The sequence below is a fragment of the Papio anubis genome, chromosome 11, assembly GCF_008728515.1.
Source record: "Papio anubis isolate 15944 chromosome 11, Panubis1.0, whole genome shotgun sequence".
NCBI classification, from domain to species: Eukaryota; Metazoa; Chordata; class Mammalia; order Primates; family Cercopithecidae; genus Papio; species Papio anubis.
Window position 1 is genome coordinate 47,041,249 of NC_044986.1, and position 19,201 is coordinate 47,060,449.

Genomic DNA, 19,201 nt, shown 5'->3' on the forward strand with positions numbered 1-19,201 from the left:
GATGGGTATAGCAAGTGATTTTTAAAAATCAGTCCCTCTAAAAACATAGGGGAATGAATACTTTTTTTAAAGCTTTATTCTCAAAAAGTAGTAGCAGCAGCTGAAGCAGCAACAAAAAATATCCTACAATTCAGGTCCCTCTTTCTTCTGGAAATTAGTTATTTTTCCGTTTCATAATAGCAACTTTTTAAAAGTTCAAAATCAGATGATAGTTGATGGGCAGAGTCATAAACATGGGTAAATATTTGTCAGTCTTAGTAGTAAGAAATACCAACATTTGGTCTTCGTACTAAGAAACACCAAAATTTATCCTAATTTCATATTGTTGAAGGAATAAAATTAATATTAAAAGGAGTTAAAACCATTTTTGTTACAAATTTTTCAAAACTATTTCAATTAACACTCTTTAACTTGCTTTTAGACTACTGAACTTTTTAGAAAGTAGTACTTACATTATCTCTACCCTTTCTTTCTAATGTTTCAATTTAGATTTTTTTTTTTTTTTTTAACCCTGGCACTAGGTATTCAAGGAAGTTCCTGGATTTTAAAGAGACAATGAATCTTCAAAATCTCCAACATGCTATGACACCAGACATGATTTGAATACTTACCAACTTCCTAGCTCAGGTTGTTTTCACTATCTATAAATCTGTATGGCAGACCTAGGTTAATGAATTATATATTATAGACTCTTTAGCTGAGACCAGGATCTATTAAATTGCTATACTTTAATGCTCACATCAATCACCCAATTCTAAAATAAGAACTTTATTTTTCTTCTGATATAGTTAAGAGATAATTTAAAGGAGTAATACATATTGGATTTTTCTCTTAAAGGAGCGCCCACATCATTGAAATGCTGATGTTTTGAAAATATTTTCTTAACATGGTAGCAATTTACTTAGGTGAAATTATCTGAGCTAAGTATTCCAGAAAAGAGGCCAACTTTATAGGATGAGTCAGACTCACAATACGTTTAAGGCATGAAAGTTAAATGAAAATGTTTATAAAGCTAATAGCTCAGTAGGTTACAAGTTATTATAGCAGAGTAATATATCTTTTGATTATTAGAAACTTTCACCATGAAATATTGAATTTTTGACTACACAGTCATCATTCTACATTAAAATGTAAGATGTTATCTCCCTGGAAGCATAAAGATTACTCAAAGAGTTTCTCATTGATCTGTGATATCTATTTGATACCACTTATTTCACTTATATATGATAAACTTTGTGATGAACAGCCTAATTTAATCTCTCAGATGTGGTGGTGATCACTGTTAAAATTTATTATTCATGACATACAATAGCTGGGGTCATATGTGGCATTGCTATAATATAAGATAATGTACAGACACTCTTCTGAGCATTCCACATGAATTATCTCATTTCAACCTCACAACAATCCTAGAAGGTAAGTACTGTTAAATCTATTTCCTAGGGGAAGAGTCTGAGGCACAGAGATATTTATTTAAAATGGCTATAGCCTGAATAACTCAGACAAGTGGATGATAGAGCTGGCTGGCTAACTTGAGCATCCATAACCTTCATTATATAGTTCCTTCCTGTAGAAACACCATCATGGCCAGCCTGCTGGTGTTTGCTATCCCACTAGTCTGCCACCTGCTGCTTTTCCCCACCCTCTCCTGTAAGGCCACAGACATCAGACACACACATACACACACGCACGCACACACACGCACACACACACTAGAGGTAAAGAATTATAACAGTTTAGAATACAACAGCCAAAATGTTCTATTGTCTTCTCTTCATGTTTAAAGCCTTTCTCACATATTTGCAACATCATTCAGGCTTTTTTCTGAAAGGACATTTTCATTCCATTCCACCACATATATCAGCCTTTTATGACATCTGAAAAAGTCACCACTTTCTGAACTTTAAATTCCAGATTCTTTACACAGAGAAAACAGCCCTTCTCCTCTGCCAAATAAAAGCAGTAGGTAAGAGTTGAAGCAACCACTTAGACAAAACTGAAAAATCTGAGAAAATTGTTTTGCCTCAATTTCTTTTTTTTTATTTTTTAATTTTATTATTATTATTATTATACTTTAAGTTCTAGGGTACATGTGCATAACGTGCAGGTTTGTTACATGTGTATACTTGTGCCATGTTGCTGTGCTACACCCATCAACTCGTCAGCACCCATCAACTCGTCATTTACATCAGGTATAACTCCCAATGCCATCCCTCCCCCCTGCCCCCTCCCCATGATAGGCCCCGGTGTGTGATGTTCCCCTTCCCGAGTCCAAGTGATCTCATTGTTCAGTTCCCACCTATGAGTGAGAACATGCGGTGTTTGGTTTTCTGTTCTTGTGATAGTTTGCTAAGAATGATGGTTTCCAGCTGCATCCATGTCCCTACAAAGGACACAAACTCATCCTTTTTTATGGCTGCATAGTATTCCATGGTGTATATGTGCCACATTTTCTTAATCCAGTCTGTCACTGATGGACATTTGGGTTGATTCCAAGTCTTTGCTATTGTGAATAGTGCCGCAATAAACATACGTGTGCATGTGTCTTTATAGCAGCATGATTTATAATCCTTTGGGTATATACCCAGTAATGGGATGGCTGGGTCATATGGTACCTCTAGTTCTAGATCCTTGAGGAATCGCCATACTGTTTTCCATAATGGTTGAACTAGTTTACAGTCCCACCAACAGTGTAAAAGTGTTCCTATTTCTCCACATCCTCTCCAGCACCTGTTGTTTCCTGACTTTTTAATGATCGCCATTCTAACTGGTGTGAGATGGTATCTCATTGTGGTTTTGATTTGCATTTCTCTGATGGCCAGTGGTGATGAGCATTTTTTCATGTGTCTGTTGGCTGTATGAATGTCTTCTTTTGAGAAATGTCTGTTCATATCCTTTGCCCACTTTTTGATGGGGTTGTTTGTTTTTTTCTTGTAAATTTGTTTGAGTTCTTTGTAGGTTCTGGATATTAGCCGTTTGTCAGATGAGTAGATTGCAAAAATTTTCTCCCATTCTGTAGGTTGCCTGTTCACTCTGATGGTAGTTTCTTTTGCTGTGCAGAAGCTCTTTAGTTTAATGAGATCCCATTTGTCAATTTTGGCTTTTGTTGCCGTTGCTTTTGGTGTTTTAGACGTGAAGTCCTTGCCCATGCCTATGTCCTGCCTGAATGGTATTACCTAGGTTTTCTTCTAGGGTTTTTATGGTCTCAGGTCTAAGATTTAAGTCTCTAATCCATCTTGAATTAATTTTCGTATAAGGAGTAAGGAAAGGATCCAGTTTCAGCTTTCTACTTATGGCTAGCCAATTTTCCCAGCACCATTTATTAAATAGGGAATCCTTTCCCCATTTCTTGTTTTTCTCAGGTTTGTCAAAGATCAGATGGCTGTAGATGTGTGGTATTATTTCTGAGGGCTCTGTTCTGTTCCATTGGTCTATATCTCTGTTTTGGTACCAGTACCATGCTGTTTTGGTTACTGTAGCCTTGTAGTATAGTTTGAAGTCAGGTAGCGTGAGGGCTCCAGCTTTGTTCTTTTGACTTAGGATTGTCTTGGAGATGCTAACTTCTTGTTTGAAATATAATAAGCTCACTGTGCAGGAAGAAAGAAATTTAGTGTTATTTTACCGAAGCCAATCCATTGTCTATGTATAACACGTTTCTGTCACTCCCAACATTCTGAAAGGATTCAGTAGAATTTGGTAGCAAGAATGTCTTAAAACTAAGCAGATAATAAGTACTATTACGTATGTTCAATTGGCTTTGTAAAGATGTTTAATTACTTTCTTCTTAGCTGTCATTTGATACTCAGGCTTTCCCATTCCTGACAATAGTAAAACACTAGAAGGTGAATTTAGAAATACACTGAGAGGAAAACAAGACTGAGCCCTCTTCAAACCCATACAAAAAGATTGTGTTAGACTGGAGTTAGAACCAAGGCAAGATTAAACATCTAAGTTGCAGGTACATAACACTACATGGCACAGGATTCTAAAGAACGATCTCTGTTCCTTAGAGCCTGTTTTGCTAAGGTAGATGCTATGACTAGAAAAAAGGAATAGAAAATACTTGAATAGCATTAACATCATTCCAAATTGGCTTTACTGTAAGGGACCTCAGAGTTTATTGGTGGTGTGGCTGAAACGTGTCCTGCATTTGACTATGTTGTGTTCCATACAAAGGAAACAAACACTGATAGCTAAAGTGATTGATACATGCTATTGCAGATCAGTTTGCTTTGTAAGATGATCATGAATGCTTACTTTGCAGTTCACAAATATTTCAAGCCCCTCAAAAGACAGTTTTTACTTGGGCAAATGGCTTTATGATCACAATAAATCCTTGGGAATCTTCATCATACTCTCGCAACTTAAGTATAAGCAAAATGCAGAGTGTGTAAAAGGTACACATTCATGGTTTGAATAAACCTTAGTGCTCATTTAATTCAACCTTTTCCTTTTACAAGGGAGGAAAAGATCATCCAGATTGTGAGTGTTAAAACAGTATGTTTGCCATAAAGTGAGGGAGAAGCCAGAAGCAGAAACAAAACTCCCTGTGGACACTGGAGCTTCTGACTCTTGGGATAATGACCACAACTTTGAGCCTGGCCCTATGTGCTGGCTGCCTCTGTCTCTCATCAGAGGCTCCTTTTACTCTTCTCCGGCCCTTTCCACTTCCTCAAATGCACCGGCCTCTTCCTAGATCATGGATTTCCAAACTGCTGCTGTCTCTGGCTGGACTACTTTTCCCACAGGTTTCCCCTAGTTAATACCTACTCAACCATCAGCTTTTACTAATGCTTTATTACCTCCTCCAGCATGTTTTCCTATCTCTTGCCTTCTCATCGTGTTTTCATACTTACATTTATTTGCTTATTAAATTAATATTCACCATGCCCCCTGTGGACTGTCCTTTCATTTTTCATTCCCATTCTGTCACCAGCATAGTGACTGATACACAGAACATATTCAATATGTATTGTTAAGTGAATGAATGCTGTGGATGGATATATTATTTCCATTGAGGCAGGTTTGGTGAGGCTGAAGTTGTGGATAAGCTGAGTTACTAAGAGGATGCAGAAAGAACAAACAAAAGGATTTTTGCTAGGAAGACAAACTTTTCCTATTTCCTGTTTAGCTCAATGTCCCTACTGATTGCCAGTTTAAATTCTGTGATAATTGGTTCCATCACAGATGGATCATTCCCCAGTTCTTTTGTAAGGACACATGTAACTTTAACCAACGTAGATACAAAAGGGCCAATACAATAGACTATTGAAGCTGAAAAAGGCGTTATAAAACTCCTGCTTAAATCCTCCATTTTATTTTATTTTTAACTTTTATTTTAGGTTCAGGGGTATATGTGCAGGTTCATTATATAGGTAAATTGTGTGTCACAGGGGTTTAGTGTACAGATTTTTTCATCATGCAGTTAATAAGCACCTATAGGTAGTTTTTCAATCCTTGCCCTCCTCTCACCTTCCACCTTCAAGTAGCCCCCAATGTCTGTTCTTACCTTCTTTGTGTTCATGTGTACTCAATGTTTTGCTCCCACTTATAAGTGAGAACATGTGGCTTTTTTTTTTTTTTTCTTTCTGTTCCTTTGTTAGTTTGCTTAGGATAATGGCCTCCAGCTCCATACATGTTACTGCAAAGGACACGATCTCATTCTTTTTATGGCTGTGTAGTATTCCATGGTGTGTATTGTGTGTGTGTATCACATTTTCCTTATCCAGTCTACCGATTTATATTTTTTGGGGTATATACTATGGTGTATATTGTGTGTGTATGTGTGTGTGTGTGTCACATTTTCCTTATCCAGTCTACCGATTTATATTCCCTTGGGTATATACCCAATAATGGGATTGCTGAGTCAAATGGTAATTCTGTTTTAAGTTATTTGAGAAATCACCAAAGTGATTTCCACAGTGGCTGAACTAATTTACATTCTCACCAGCAGTGTATAAGTGTTCCCTTTTCTCCACAACCTTGCCAGCATCTGTGTTTTCTTTTTTTTCTTTTTAATAGTAGCCATTCTGACTGGTGTGAGGTGGTATCTCATTATGAATTTTATTTCAATTTCTCTAATGATTAGTAATATTGGGCACTTTCTCATATGCTTGTTGTCCATTTATATGTCTTCTTTTGAAAAGTATCTGTTCATGTCCTTTGCCAACTTTTTAATATGGTTGGTTGTTTTTTGCTCGCTAGTTTATTTAAGTTCCTTAAAGATTGTGGATATTAGATCTTTGTTAGATGCATAATTTGCAAATATTTTCTTCCATTTTGTAGGTTGTCTGTTTACTCTGTTGATATTTTCTTTTACTGTGAAGAAGCTCTTCAGTTTAATTAGTTTCAATTTGCCAATTTTTGTTTTTGTTGCAATTGCTTTTGATTTCTTCATCATCATCAAACCACCTTAAGATCAGACTGTTACTGTGTCTATATAGAAAGAAGTAGACATAAGAGACTTCATTTTGTTCGGTATTTGAGATGCTGTTAATCTGTGACCCTACCCCCAACTTTGTCCTTGCAAGAGACATGTGCTGTGGTGACTCAAGGTTTAACAGATTTTAGGCTGTGCAAGGGGTGCTTTGTTAAACAAGTGCCTGAAGGCAGTATGCTTGTGAAAAGTCATCACCATTCTCTTAATCTCAAGTACCCAAGGACACGTATACTGCCAAAGGTTGCAGGGACCTCTGCCTAGGAAAGCTAGGTATTGTCCAAGGTTTCTCCCCATGTGATAGTCTGAAATATGGCCTCGTAGGAAAGGAAAGACCTGCTCGTGGCCCAGCCTGACACCCATGAAGGGTCTGTGCTGAGGAGGACTAGTATAAGAGGAAAGAAGGCCTCTTGGCAGTTGAGATAGAGAAAAGCATCTGTCTCCTGCCCATCCCTAGGCAATGGAACATCTTGGTGTAAAACCCGATTGTATGTTCTGTTTACTAAGAAAGGAGAAAACTGCCTTAGGGCTGAAGGTGAGATGTACTAGCGGCAATGCTGCTCTTTATGCTCTAAAAAGGTTTATGGAAATGTTTGCATATGCATATCAAGGCACAGCAGTTTTCCTTAAACTTATTCATGTCACGGAGATCTTTATTCATATATCTTACTGCTGACCTTCTCCCTACGATGATCCTATTATCCTGCCACTTCCCTTTTTCTAAGATGGTAAAGATAATGATCCATAAATACTGAGGGAACTCAGAGACTGGTGCCGGTGTGGGTCCTCTGTATGCTGAGCACCGGTCCCCTAGGCCCACTTTTTCTTTCTCTATACTTTGTCTCTGTGTCTCATTTCTTTTCTCAAGTCTCTCATTCCACCTAACGAGAAATGCCCACAGGTGTGGAGGGGCAGGCCATCCCTTCACATCATGATATCTTTGCCAAGACCTATGTCCAGGATAGTATTTCCACTGTTATCTTCCACAAAAACAAAAAACTATTTTATGTTTTACGTTTAAGTCTTTAACCCATCTTAACTCAATTTTTGTATATGGTATAAGGAAGGGGTTTAGTTTCAGTCTTCTGCATGTGGCTAGCAGTTATCACAACTACTCCATTTTATAGGAGAGGAAACAAGATTTTCTTGGCCACTGTATTAGTTCATTCTCATGCCACTATGAAGAAATACGCAAGACTGGGTAGTTTACAAACAAAAGAGGTTAGTTCTGCATGGCTGGGGGGCCTCAGGAAACTTACAATCATGGCAGAAGGCACCTCTTCACAGGACAGCAGGAGAAAGAACGAGTGCAAGCAGGAGAAATACCATAGGTTTATAAAACCATCATATCTTATGAGAATCACTCATTATCACCAGGACAGCATGGGAGAAACTGCCCCCATAATTCAATTACCTCCACCTGGACCCACCTTGACCTATGGGGATTCAAGGTGAATTCATAATTCAAGGTGAAATTTGGGTGGGGACACAGGGCCAAACCATATCAGTAGCCCAATATATTAAAATATTCAGAAAAATGGTGTTGGGAGGGAGGTCTATTGTTGCCCCAATATGTGGTTTCCAGGCAGCTATTAACATGAAGTATTCTCACATTCTTCAAACTTACCCAGTTCTGCCTCATTCTGAGTGATGAAGGTTTGATAAGGTGCAGTTACACCTAGTTTGTACCAACTTTCACTCTAAAGAATATGAAGGAACTTGTTTGTCTATGTGTCTGTCACAGTATTAGTGACTTGCTTTAGAGAATCTTGTGAATCATGAATAGCTCCACTATCTATCCTTGCCTTGGGACTTTGCCATGCCCAGTGTTGACGACAGTCACTGAAATTCTGACAGGTTGAATCATTCATTATTACCTTGTCTGCAGAAGAACTTCTGATCTTTTGCATATCATCATTTTATTCTTCTTTCATTTGAGATTATGGATATTTGTAAAATCTATTCAATATCTTTGATAAATCATTTTAGATAACTACATATTATTCCATTCCTTGAATATTTTTCGTCTCTTAATCAACCTTCTAATCTTGATCATTTAGGTTGTTTACAATGTACAACTATAATATACTGCTGAAATAAGTTTCTTGTATTATTTATTTAGGATAAAATCACAGAAATCAAATTATCACTCACATGGTAGGAACATTTGTAAGGAACTTGATACATGGTTTCAAATTGGAAAAGTCTTCCTAAGTTTATAAACTTAACACTACTCTATAAGTTCCCTGACAGCAGATATTTTATCTTTTTAAACAATTATTTCCTGACACCTCAAGTAGTTTCCTAACACCTAAAAAAGCCTGGCATATAGGTATAAAATAAATATTTTTGCCTGACTGATTTATGATTCTACTTTAGTTGTACTGATTAAGTTATTCCCAGATGAACCTAGAACGAAGCTATCAACAAAACATCAACTTTCTTTGTGTACTAAAGTGTGAAGATGAGACAGGAAGAAATAAATCTGCTATCTACCTTTTGTGTTTTTCAACCCTTAAGCAAAAGTAAGTAGGCTCTGGATATATCTTCAAATGGAATCTTTGGTTTTGTAATCTTTTTTTTAAAAATTGGTTGATTCTCAACTTTTGCAGGTGATGACAGTGATGGTAGTAGTGGTAGAGGTGTGTGGATGTATGTGTCTGTGTGGGTGTTGTGTATGATAAGGATGTGGGCAGAGATTTCCCCTTTCCACTATCAGTTTAAATTAGTATCTAATCACTTAGGCTTTGGATACTTTTGTGATTTCTTCAATTACTACTAAATTGAAAGGACATAGTTGCTGTTAGGGTTTGCAACCTGGGCTTTGATCTAGATATACACTCATAATGAATCTCTGTGACCTTTTTAAAAAGATGTATTTGTTTTGCTCAAATTGCCTATAGAATTGTGAATTGGAATGGTTCTTTTTGGTTGCAAACCTTTTTCAAGACATCCCAAGTTCTGAACACTAGATGGCACGGTAGAGTTATCACACTATTCTTGGAAAAGAAAGTGCACTCCAAAGCATGGAAATTCTCTGCTTTGGGAAAAATGAATGACTGAAAAATAAATGACCGAAGTAACAAAATGTAGCTTGCTATAGGAACAAGCATGACTTATCTTCACACTTTTAAAAACTATTAACTGAGTATATATTACACTCCCCTTTTCTAACTTAATTATAAGAGTAATAATGCTTTTTTAAAAAAAACTCTTAAATAATATAGAAAGAAATAAAGTAGAAAATGACTTATAATCTCATTACCTAGAAATATCTATGTTAACCTTTTGGTAAATTTTCTTGAGATTTTGAGACTCCTTGATGCATATGTAAACATTTATAGATAGATAGATATAGATAGATGTTTGGAAAATGACATTTTATAATATGCATATTTATAGAGATATATAGATATATATTTGGAAATTGCCATTTTGTAAAATGCATTCTATCAAATAAATGAAAGACATTTTTCATGTCACTGTATATAAATTATCATAAAAATAGTTATAGTTGCAGTGTTTTACATAGACTATATTTATCATGGGCAGGAGCAGTGGCTCACACTTGTAATAGCAAGAAAGTGCAAGACCCTGTCTCTACAAAATTGTAGTCCCAATTACTCAGGAGGCTGACATGGGAGGATCGCTTGAGCCTAGGATGTCGAGGCTGCAGTTGAGCTATGATCGTGCCACTGCACTCCAGCCTGGGTAACAGAGTGAGACCCTGTCTCAAAAAAAAAAAAAAAAAAAAAAAAATATATATATATATATATATATATATACACACACACACATACACACACACACACACACACACACATATGTCATAATTATTTATTTAGCCAATTTATCATTGTAACTTCAGGTTGTTTTAGAATTTTTGCTATTATAACATTGCTGAAATTAGCATCCTTATTCTTAACACCTCTTTATAGTTTTCCAATTATCTCCTCAGATTAAATTTCTAGGTAAAGTGTTATGCATATTTATATTTGACTTATTTTATCTTATAAAAGTGACCCCAAAGAGTTCACTCGCCCCTTACACCATGCAAGGACAAAATGTGAAGATGGCCATCTGACCCTTACTGTCAGATTATTCACCAAAATTATTAAATCAATTTATTTCTATTGCTGCCTGGAGTACTTGAGAATCCCATTTTCTCAGCATTTTTGCCGACATTGGGTATTTTTATTTTTTTGAGTGTTTTTCAGTACGAGAATTGTACAATTAATATTGTATTGTTTTATTTTGCAGGCTAAAAAAATTATTAGTGAGGTTACACATTTGTTTCTTTTACCATATCTATTTCTTCCTTGTTGAAACATATGCTTGTATGATCTGGTGACTGCTCCTTTGGGATATTTGTCTTTTTCAATAGATTGTTAAAAGGTTATTTTATATTTGAGACACCAACTCTTCATGTTTTTTGTGTTGCCAATTTTTGATTAGTTTGTAGTTTTCTTTTCCATGCTAATAATATTTCTGTTGTTTCGCTTGTGTGCATTTGTGTGTGACTTGCAGAAGTTTGACATTTTTCCAGCATCAACGCTACTAATCTTTTCTTTGGTGCTTTTTGTTTTTGATGCTGTGCTTACATACCATATCAACACTGTAAAATAATTTGGCTCTGAGTAAGAGACATATGTGCTCTTTGTAGAGTAAAATACTGTAACAAAAGTTATAGTTACAATGTGTTTACTTTTGTCAGCCAATTACGAATTTGTCATATATTAATATATTTAAATCTTCCTAAATTCACTTATATTTTTGCTATATAATCTGCTTAGTTTATTGTCTTTGGTTTATTGTCTTTGGTATTGGAAAATGTTGTTCACAACATATTGTACTTCCAGCCTCCAGTTAGGATTGAAAATTTTCAAATCTCTTCTCTGCTATTGTCTTCCCTACACAGAAGCCCTTAAAATTACAACTAAAGGGTCTACCTCTAACCAAAGTCTCTAATTACTGACTTCCTTTTTGTTTAGATTGCGTCCCTCATGCTTTTAAAAATAAATTTCTGTTCAAGTTGAAGCTTAGGCTGCCCTTCACCCCCCCTCAGGTTAATAACATTTTTGAATATAAGAATCGAACTTTGTTAATACCACAGTAATGTTCTAGTGGGTAAGACCTAAAGGTTTTTTGTTTTTGTTTTTACCTTATCTTAAGAGAAATCTAGACTAATTTGAGTGAGAAACATGCTGAAAATCCTTTTGCTATGGATTGACATTTGTGTCTCCCTTCCCCCAAATTCATATGTTGAAATTTAACTCCCAATATGGTGATATTTGGAGGTGGGAATTTTAGGAGGTGATTAGGTCATGAGAGGGGAACCTTTATGAATGGGATTACTGATTTCAAAAAAGAGACCCCAGAGAGTTCACTTGCCCCTTCTACCATAGGAGGACACAATGAGAATATAACCATCTGTGAACTAGGTACCACATCTGCTAGCACCTTAAACTAGGATTTCCCAGCCTCCAGAACAATGAGAAACAAACATCTATTGTTTTAAAGTCACACAGTCTATGATATTTTGTTATAGCAGCCCAAGTGGACTAAGACACTCTTCAACGAGAAAGTGCATCATTCCTAGAGTCCTGTATTAAAGGAAATGACCCTTGGTAGTTTCTTGAGGATTTGTTCATTCATCTATCCATTCAAAATATATTCTTCAGCACTTACTAGGTGCCAGGCTTTGGGGATATGATGGTAAATAACAATAGATATGATCTTAGTTAATATGAATATTAAAGTCTGGGGATATGTGAGAAAATATAAAAAATGTAACAATCACATCCTTAATGTAACCTTTCAAAAGCAGAAATATGGACCTATGAGACTGTATAGCAAAGGATCCTAACATGGACAGGGATCAGGAAAAGCAGAGTCCTGAAGATTGGATAGAAGTTATCCAGATGAAGAGACAGTGTCCAGCTGTTCATGCAAGAGATTATTTCATTGAAAGGACTTGTAGCAGGAAAGTTCTTGGCATACTCAAGGGTCTGAAATGAGGCCAATGATTGGAACAAAGAAACATTATGCAAAACGAAGGTTGGGAGGTAGACAGGGGCTAGACTAGACATGCAGAGCCACATCAAAGATGCCATTCACAATTCCAAGAGTAATAGGAAATCATGGAAGGGTTTTAAGTGGGAAGGTGGGGAGGTGACCTGATAGGAGCTATCTTTTGTAAAGCTCACCATGACTGTGGTATTGGGAATTAACTGAAAGGGGGCCAGAGTAGATGACAGGAAACAATATGAGGGCCCCTGCAGTGGCCCAAGAGAGCAATGGTGGTACTGCGAACTGTGGTGGTGGCTGCAAAGAGCATGAGATGTGGATAGGTTTTAGAGGCATTGAGAAAGTGAGATTGATGGAGCCAGGAGGTAGATTGAAAAGAGGTTTGAGGCAGAAGGATATGTCAAGGATGGCTCCTTGAGGCTTTTGTAACTAAATAGACAGTGATGGACAGATAGGTTAGAGGGAGAATAGCATAAGTGAAGTCCAGAATATATTGCATTTGAGATGCCTTGAAGACATAAAAGGGGAAAACTCAAGTTGGCAATTAGATATCATCTCTGGTATTCAAATGAGAGATGGAGGCAAGTGATATACATTTGGGAATCACTGACCCATGTGTGTGAACTGAAGTGATGGGCATGGTAGACATTATGTAAGGAGAAAGATAGTGGGAAAAGAGAAAAAGGCCTAAGCCTCAACCTCAAGGATAGCTAACATTTAATGACTACACAGACAAGTATCTGGAGAGGTGGTAGGACATCTAGGAGAGTGTGGTGTCCCCATCTCATGGGTAACCACATTCTATTTGCTGTGATCGCATGACCTTGATCATAGATACTGGATGAAGGGTAGGCATTTGAACTAAGTACAGCTAGTCTGCAGGCTAATCAGAAGCACATGAAGCTTTCCAACACAGATAATCTTCCCAGCAGGGCTGTCTACTGGATAGTGGGTGAATGAACAAATTGGATCCTCTGCCTTGGAGATGTTGCATGCCAGACCCATAAAAGGAGGACATCCTGAGTGGAAGAGCGGAAGCCAATGACTTTACAGAAAGGAGCAGAGGCAGAGAGGGTGGCTGAGTTACAATCACGGCAAAGTAGGAAACAAGAAGTCCCTGCTGCCCAGGGGGAGCAGACAACCCAGTGTCTAGAGTTATGCTGAGTTGTAAACAAGCTTCCAGTCTCTGAATTATATTTCACTCCATGCAAAGCCAAACGGCATGGCTATTTATAAGTTTTTATAAGCAGAAGCTACTTAGAGATCCATCTCATCGTTTTTATTCCAGCATGTATTTTACAAGAAAACTTACTGCAGGGGAACCTAAATCTGTTTCTTACAATTTAAACTGTTCCCTCACCCTCTTTCTGGTCCACCCATGTACTTTTATTTTTCATTCTTGTTCTCACAAGAACTTTATCCCCTTGCCCTCTACCAGCCTCACTTTGATTATGTCCTCATGTATTATATGGACTCTTTTAAGTACAAACTCCTGTAAAACCCATAAACCATTACCCACTAATGCAGCTCTGAAGTGGTTTTGCATTTTAAAAAATCATGGTCTGACATGAACTTAGAGAGTGAAATACTAGTGAAATGGAGTCTCAGAAGTGTGAGGGAGTGGGATGGGGCTGGATGATGAGAAATTACTAATGGATATTACATGCCTTATTTGGATGGTGGATACTCTAAGAACTCTGACTTGACTACTATGCAATCTATGCATGTAACAAAATTGCACTTATAGCCCACACATTTATACAAATAATAAATAAAGATGTTCTTCCTCTCTCTCTCTCTCTCACACACACACACACACAAACATGGCCAGAAAACGAATTTCAATCTTTTCTCTTTAGTGGGGCCAAGGTTGTCCACACCAACTCTGATCAAACTTTCTTCCCCGTTGGATTCTGTAGCATGTCTAACCTCAGGATGGGTCTTACTGTTTTAATTTCAACAGACAGTGGAAGCACCAAGAGGTGACTAGAGGGGACTTTGGCTAGAGTGATCAAATGTCCAGGGCTTTGTACCTGTTGGTTCATCATAAAAATTAATGCCACCCCTTTCCACTTGCAAAAGTGCCTTAGCTTGGGTTGTAAACTTTGTGGTCACTCTCACTTACTCCCCCTCTCCTCTCTCCTGATCCCAATTTCCATCAACCTTCCCCAAAAGTAAACATATAATCTAAGCTCTCTTCTTGTATGATACTTATAGCCCCCAGATTTTCTTTGCTCACATTAAAGTCCCTTTAGTGAATATAATTCTTCTCTGATGACTTGTGCTTGCTCTCCTCAGAGATCAGAGGAAAGAAAAGGAGGAAAGCTGTGAACCCTCACAAATTAATAACTTTATCCTGTCACATTCCTCTTATCCTCTACATTTTTATCTTCCCATCTCTTCCTATCCTTCCTAAAGCTTGGCAGCTCATTACTGTCATTAGAGAGAAAGCCCCTTCCTCAATGACTAGAGCATGCCTCTCTCATTGTTCCCCAGATTTATTATATGGAGGCATCAGTATGGCTGTGGGTGAAAGAAAAGGATCTGGAATCAGCCTGGGTGTGAATCCCAGTTCCACCATTTACAACCTCTGTGCCGTTGGGCTAAGTACTTCCACTCTTAGGATTTTCCTGTCTGCATCAGTACAGTACGTGTAAGGAGAGTATATGCCTTTCAAGACTGCGAAGCTTAAACATGATGATACATATAAAGCACTTCGTTTCTAGCTGGTTTCAAATGCTAATTATATGTTGGATATTAGTATTATTATCCATTTCCATGCTAGAAGTTCATCCTCTTTTAAAACCACCATCTTCAAATTAGCACTGATGTCACCTGCCCTCATTTAACATCCTCCTATTTGGCCTTTCCCTGAAGACTTGAACACAGGCATATTGTTTTTCTCATTCCCAGGGACTTTTCTGAACCTGGTTTCCATCCCCTAAGCACTTTGGCTTCATGATTCTATGCCCACTGAGACTTCTTTCACCTTCATATCTTTGCCACACCAGGAATTAATATTCTCAGATATACAAAGTGAGGATGTGACTCAGTTCACTGGTCATAGTCCCCTTTCCTCTTTCGTTTATTAGCAACCCCCACGGCTAAGCTGTAGAGCCAGGATGAAAATCTAGGCCTTTCTGATGAAAAATTCATGATTTAGCTCTTATGTTTTAGTATATTTTCAATTACAATCGACTATTGGTCTCTTCTCTTACAATTTTGTGTTGAATTAGTCTTTCCTCCTGCCCCAGTCAGATTTTTTTTTTTTTTTTAAACGGGATCTCGCTCTGTCACCAGGCTAGAGTGCAGTGGCACGATCATGGCTCACTGTAGGCTCAACCTCCCAGGCTCAGGTGATCCTCCCGCTTCAGCCTCCTGAGTAGCTAGGACTACAGGCGTGCACCACCACACCCAGCTAATTTTTGTAGATTTGTAGAGACTGGGTCTTGCTATGTTGCCCAGGCTGGTCTCAAACTTCTGGGCTCAAGTGACCCACCACCTCAGCCTCTCAAAATGTTAGAATTACAGGCATGAACCACTATGCCTGGCCAGGTCAGAACTTTGGTACAGATGGAAAGTGTCTTGTCATTGCCCGCTTCAGGTGCATATCTTTAGAGCCTCAATATTAGTTAGTTGCTTGGCATTCCTAAGGGAACATATAGGGAAAGAGGAATAACAGAGGTATGGTTGACCACTGGATCAGAGCAATTTCTTCTGAGTCAAGTGATACTAATTGAAGTATTTTCTTGCATGGTGGATATTTCATACCCCAATCTTCCCAAAAGAAGGAATTACCTTCCCCTAGGAGGAGAACCATCTTGAGAATGATCTAGAAGAAAAAATAAAATGGCCTGATGAAAATTATTTTGGGGACAACTTTTAATTATTAGTTTAGGTAAGACAGGAAGCTCATTATGACTATAACTATAAACTTTATACTGGATTCTATGTGTAAAATTGGCAAAAGTTCAAATGTATTGCTAATCACTGACTTGAAGATAAGAGCGACTGGAAACACGTTGTTTATTCAAATTTAAACAAAATCAAACTTATGAAGTTCTGCACTACAGAGACCATGACTTTGGTCTTACTGTGTTGTTCCATTATGGATGGGCCAATGATAGACCTTCACTTGGTCATTTTATAACCATGTGTGACACAAGGATCCTGTTAACCTGGTTATGAAGCATCAGCTCAGGAAACAGATGTTTTATTTAGAAAGTCTGTCACTAATAACAAAATGAATATTTTTATTTTTTTAATTGAGTCTTTAAAAACTAAATGAACTGGGCATAAATACTTCTCCTTTGCAAATGTGTTTCAAAACTTCCCTAGTACTTAGTATAACAGGCTCTACTTACCAAGATTTGGTTCCTTTAAAATAGTCCTGACCTGAAGTCATCTGCTTAATTTCTTGTTTATTTTTCAACATATATTAAAAATGAAGAAAGTTCATATTTACAGATATCTTGAATGCTCTATATTGTTTAAATAAATATTAATTAGTCTTCTTTTTGATGTTGCATTAACCTTTTTTTTTTTTTTTTTTTTTTTTTTTTGAGACGGAGTCTCGCTCTGTCGCCCAGGCTGGAGTGCAGTGGCACGATCTAGGCTCACTGCAAGCTCCGCCTCCCAGGTTCACACCATTCTCCTGCCTCAGCCTCCTGAGTAGCTGGGACTACAGGCGCCCGCCACCACGCCCAGCTAATTTTTTTGTATTTTTAGTAGAGACAGGGTTTCACCATGTTAGCCAGGATGGTCTCGATCTCCTGACCTCATGATCTGCCCACCTTGGCCTCCCAAAGTGCTGGGATTACAGGCGTGAGCCACTCGCGCCCGGCCTGCATTAACTTATTAACTATTTATGTGGCCTTCTAAGTGAGAGTTCTCATTGATTATAGTAATTTATGTTTGTATGTTTTATTTGTAATAAGGGTTGGGGACTGTTAAACTCTGACCTCAAAATACCTGAGTTTGAGTCCTACTACTGCCACTTAGTAACTCTGACTTGGGCAGCTTATTCAATGGCTTTCAGCCTCAGTTTTCTTTTCTGTAAAATAAAGAAAATAATATTTCCTACTCTGTAAGATTCTTGCATGTATTCAAGAGTAAACTGCATATGAAGCATACTACCTAGCATAACAGCCCAATAAATCTCAGAAATAATTGCTATTGTGGCTGTAGAACAGCAACAGTTTAGCACATGTGAAAACCTATATTACCCTAAGGGCTTCTGAACATGATTATTTCATCATTTAATGTAAAATAAACCAGATTAAAAAAAATTAGATGCCCATAGTAGAGAAAAAAAGTAGGAAAGTGTCTTATCCCACTGATGGTATAAGAAAAGTCAGACACTAAGTTTCTGTCTGAAAGTCAAATTTGGCATCCCAGGATAACACAATGAGTTCTTTCAGACATTCAGTTCTTTGGACTTGAGTGGTTTGCAGAGCTGGCTCATTACAGGCGGATGGTTTTATTGTCAGATTGCAATGATTAAGTAATAAGGGAAATCTTATTTTAAAGTATCAGTCTTTGTAGAGTTAGTCCTTAGAGACTGTAGTTGTCATAAAACATCTGAATGGAAAAGTTCTATGAGAGGAAAACATGAGCAGTTTTCTCATAAAAGTTGACTCCATCCCCTTTCTGCCTCCCTAAATTACTTTGTTATAGAGCAACAGCTCAAAGGACCTGGCATTAGCTACTGTCATTTTTGTTTCTTCACTAGTAGAAGAGAGAAAGTAAAATGCAAGGACAAGCCAATTGCTATGGAAAACCAATAAAGAGTAGCCAAAATTTCAGATAACAATCTTTTTCCTTTTGAAATGCTTTGTAATAATTTGTTTGCTCTATTTCAATGCAAAAGTTTCCTAAGTTACACATCTCAACCATTTAAAATATAAATGATTGACTTCAAATGAATGTGTAGAACTTTCCCCCCACATTTTTTACTTTAATGACATAATTAACATACTGCTTATTATCTAAGATGATGCTATTTTGAAAGCCTTAACAATGAGTGTATCACAACCAGTGAAGTCTGCATATGATTAATTAATTTATTATTATTTATTATTTTTTTTTGAGACAGGACCTTGCTCTATTGCCAAGGCTGGAGTACAGTGGCATGCAACTCAGCTCACTGCAACCTCTGTTTCCTGGGCTCAAGGGATCCTCCCACCTCAGCCTCCTGAGTAGCTGGGACCACAGGCAGGTGCCAGCACACCTGGCTAGTTTTTTGTACTTTTTGTAGGGACAGGGTTTTACCATGCTGCCCAGGCTAGCCTTGAACTCCTGGGCTCAAGGAGTTTACCTGCCTTGGCCTCCCAAGATGCTGGGATTACAGGCATGTGCCACCATGCTTGGCCTTATGTGATGGATTTATATTATTGGCACCACTGAGTTACACTCCTCTCTCACACAGCCCTTTGTTGGAGAGCTTCTCTGTTTAATAGTTTATCTGTTTCTCAGCTATAATTGGCTGGAAATTCTAGGAGAGGGGATAGTTGGATGGGAAGAGGGAACGAGTTTCTCCTCCTCAGGAATATGGAGACTACCCTCTTTACTTCTATCTCTGGTAGAATTCTGGATATATATGAATAACATTGACTATAACTACATATATTATGAATATGTGTGTGTGTGTGTGTGTGTGTGTGTGTATATATATATATATTCAATATCTTCTCTCATATCCCTTATTTTGTCTGTTGCACTGTGGAAGGGGAGGTAGAT

The 19,201-nt window shown here is 37.6% G+C and overlaps 1 long non-coding RNA gene across 2 annotated transcripts in view; it reads left to right on the forward strand.

Moving 5' to 3' along the window:
* The window catches only part of LOC103887630, a 49,404-nt gene that overhangs the window by 14,836 nt on the left and 15,367 nt on the right, over positions 1 to 19,201 (forward strand). For both annotated transcript variants that reach the window (XR_004176950.1, XR_004176949.1), the window contains exon 3: positions 522 to 627. This is a non-coding gene — a long non-coding RNA (uncharacterized LOC103887630). The remainder of the gene's footprint in view (positions 1 to 521; positions 628 to 19,201) is intronic.